Source organism: Aquarana catesbeiana, linkage group LG08, assembly GCF_042186555.1.
Source record: "Aquarana catesbeiana isolate 2022-GZ linkage group LG08, ASM4218655v1, whole genome shotgun sequence".
NCBI classification, from domain to species: Eukaryota; Metazoa; Chordata; class Amphibia; order Anura; family Ranidae; genus Aquarana; species Aquarana catesbeiana.
In genome coordinates, this window is record NC_133331.1 from 64781630 (window position 1) to 64785980 (window position 4351).

A 4351-nucleotide genomic window follows, 5' to 3' on the forward strand; every position below is an offset into this window, starting at 1 on the left:
CGATTTCCATGTTCTGTAGCTTTTCAGAAAGTCTTCTGATGCACGGGACACTTTTGTGGGGGCTTTGTTTACAAACGTGGAGCCGCTGTGATGGTTATGTCCAAGTCCATGCGTCCTTTTTGCTCCGAGTTTGCACTTAGCTTTGGCTGACTACTGGTGCGAGCTACGTAATACTAATTAATGTTTTTCTTGAAAGAAAAAATTCTTATGCATTGATGCACAAGCATGGCTGTCAGGGAAGTCATCCACAGAATACAGCTGATGCTCGCAGGCGCACACCTGTGCGCAGGCACCAGCAAGGGATTCACAGAACAACCACGGGCACATCAGTAAATGCGCATGCCCATGCGCCTGTCATCAGAACTGGCGCCAGATGGCCTATTTAAACACAGACTCAGTACTGGTTGGTTGCTGCTTGGTCTACAGCGTGTACCTGAATTCTTGCTACCTGTGTTGATTCCTGATTATCGTTCCGGCCTGCTACCTGACTTCTCCCCTGCCTGCTGTTAATACCTGATCTGCCTACCTGCTGCCGAACCTGCCTGTGACCTGACTTCTCTCCTGCCTGCTGTTATACCTGATCTGCCTACCTGCTGCCGAACCTGCCTGTGACCTGACCTCTCTCCTGCCTGCTGTGGTACCTGATCTGCCTTAGGCATGTGCATTTCGTTTCGTTCCGAATCGAAATTCGGACGAATTTTTCATTATTCGGAAATTCGGATGCATCCGAATTTCCGAATGACAAAAGTAAAGAATTTAAACGAATCCGAAAAAAAACGAACGAATTCGAATCGAATTCGAAAACATATTCGAATCGAATTCGAAAACATATTCGAATCGAATTTCGAAAACATATTCGAATCGAATTCGAAAACATATTCGAAAACATATTCGAATCGAATTCGAAAACATAATCAAATTAAAAAAAAATAGAAAACGTTTTTCTAAAAAAAACAATAAGGTAGAATATAAAATAATAAAGCAATAGAATATGTATATATATATATATATATTTTTTTATGCTTTTCTTTTCTATTATTTTATATTCTATAATAGTATTTTCAATTCAAATTCAAATTCATTCTATACGAAATTCGAATTTCGGAACATGGCTTCTGAAGTTTGAATTTCGTATAGAATGAATTCGAATTTGAATAGAAAAGATTAGAAAAGAAAATAATAGAAAAGTATAGACTAGAAAAACAATAGAACAGAATAGAAGAAAATATAATATATATATTATATTTTCTTCTATTCTGTTCTATTGTTTTTCTAGTCTATTCTTTTCTATTATTTTCTATTCTATTCTAATCTTTTACATTCAAATTTGATTTCGGTCTATATGAAATTCGAATTTTGGAAGATGTTATATATATATATATATATATATATATATATATATATATATATATATATATAATTTTCTATTCTGTTTCATTGTTTTTCTATGCTATTCTTTTCTATTCTATTCTAAACTTTTCTATTCGAATTTGAATTCATTCTATACGAAATTCGAATTTCGGAAGATGGCTTCTGAAAGTGGAATTTCGTATAGAATGAATTCGAATTTGAATAGAAAAGATTAGAATAGAAAATAATAGACTAGACAAACAATAGAACAGAACAGAATAAAATATAATATATATAATTTATTCTATTCTGTTCTATTGTTTTTCTAGTCTTTTCTCTTCTACTCTATTCTAATCTTTTCTATTCAAATTCGAATTCTTATTATAAGAAATTCAAATTTCGGAAGATGGTTTTATATATTTATATATATATATATATATATATATATATATATATATATATATATATATATATATATATATATATATATATATATATATGTGTGTGTGTGTGTATATGTATAATATATATATATATGTATATGTATAATAAATATATATATATATATATATATATATATAAAACCATCTTCCGAAATTTGAATTTCTTATTAAATGAATTCGAATTTGAATAGAAAAGATTAGAACAGAGTAGAAGAGAAAAGACTAGAAAAACAATAGAACAGAATACAAAAAATTATATATATTATATTTTATTCTGTTCTATTGTTTGTCTAGTCTATTATTTTCTATTCTAATCTTTTCTATTCAAATTCGAATTCATTCTATACGAAATTCTACTTTCAGAAGCCATCTTTCGAAATTCGAATTTCGTATAGAATGAATTCAAATTCGAATAGAAAAGTTTAGAATAGAATAGAAAAGAATAGCATAGAAAAACAATGAAACAGAATAGAAAATTTTATATATATATATATATATATATATATATATATATATAAAACATCTTCCAAAATTGGAATTTCATATAGACCGAAATCAAATTTGAATATAAAAGATTAGAATAGAATAGAAAATAATAGAAAAGAATAGACTAAAAAAACAATAGAACAGAATAGAAGAAAATATAATATAAAATATATATATATATTTATTATATTTTCTTCTATTCTGTTCTATTGTTTTTCTAGTCTATTCTTTTCTATTATTTTCTGTTCTAATTCCTTGTCAGTGCAGCCTTCCCAGTGTCCATTGCAGCCTTATCCCAGTGCAGCCTTGCCCCAGTGCAGCCTTGCCCCAGTGCAGCCTTGCAGCTCGCAGTTTGAAAATCCTGTGATCCCCTGCGATCCTGAGCTTCAAAATCGCCGACCGCGATTTGAAAATGGTGCCGCCGGCGCCAAAATACACAGAGCCGGTCCTCGGCTCTTCTCGGCGGCTCTCGTTCACTTTCGGCTCCACTCGTAGTCCCGCCTGGGATGGGCGTGACTGTGAGCGGAGCTATCCGAACCTAGCCGAGTACACTCGGCTAGGTTCGGGCGGCACTCGAGTGAAGCCGAGGACCGGCTCTGTGTATTTCGGCGCCATTTTCAAATCGCGGTCGGCGATTTTGAAGATCTGTCAGCTCAGGATCGCAAGGGATCGGCGTATAACACGCACCCATGATTTTCCCCTGATTTTAAGGGGAAAAAAGTGCGTGTTATATGCCGATAAATACGGTATATATATTTATATATATTTTTTTTATTTTTATTTTTTTTCTATGCTGGTCTATTGTTTTTCTATTCTTTTCTATTTTATTCTAATCTTTTCTATTTGAATGCGAAATCATTCTATACGAAATTTGAATTTCCAAAAATGGTTATACAGAAACAGAATGAAATAGAATGAAATCGAATTCTAATAGAAAAGACTAGAACAGAAAAACAATAGAACAGAATAGAAAAAAAAAAAAAAAAATATATATATATATATATATATATATATATATATATATATATATATATATATACACACACACATCTTCCGAAATTGGAATTTGGTACAGAATGAATTCAAATAGAAAAGATTAGAATAGAACAGAAAATAATATAAAAGAATAGCATAGAAAAACAATAGAACAGAATAGAAAAAAATATAAAATATTCTATTCTAATCTTTTCTATTCGAATTCATTCTGTACCAAATTCCAATTTCGGAAGATGGTTTTATTTATTTTTATATTTATATAAAATATTTCTTTCTATTATTTTCTATTTTATTCTGATCTTTTCTATTTGAATTCAAATTCATTCTATACAAAATTCGAATTTCAGAAAATAGTTATATAGAAATAGAATGAAATCAAATTCTAATAGAAAAGAATAGAATAGAAAAACAATAGAACAGAATAGAAAAAATATTTTATATATATATATATATATATATATATATATATATATAAAAACATCTTCCAAAATTCGAATTTCGTATAAAATTAATTTGAATAGAAAAGATTAAAATAGAGTAGAAAGAATAGACTAGAAAAACAATAGAACAGAATAGAATAAGATATAATATATATATTATATTATATTCTGTTCTGTTCTATTGTTTTTCTAGTCTATTCTTTTCTATTCAAATTCAAATTCATTCTATACGAAATTCGAATTTCGTATAGAATGAATTCAAATTCGAATAGAAATGTTTAGAATAGAATAAAAAAGAATAGCATAGAAAAACAATGAAACAGAATAGAAAAAAATATATATATTATATTTTATTCTCTTCTGTTCTATTGTTTTTCTAGTCTATTCTATTTCTATTCTAATCTTTTCTATTCAAATTCGAATTCATTCTATACGAAATTCTAATTTTAGAAGCCATCTTCCGAAATTCGAATTTCACATAGAATTAATTCAAATTCGAATAGAAAAGTTTAGAATAGAATAGAAAAGAATAGCATAGAAAAACAATGGAACAGAATAGAAAAAAAATATAATATATATATTTAACCATCTTCCAAAATTGGAATTTGGTACAGAATGAATTCGAATTCAAATAGA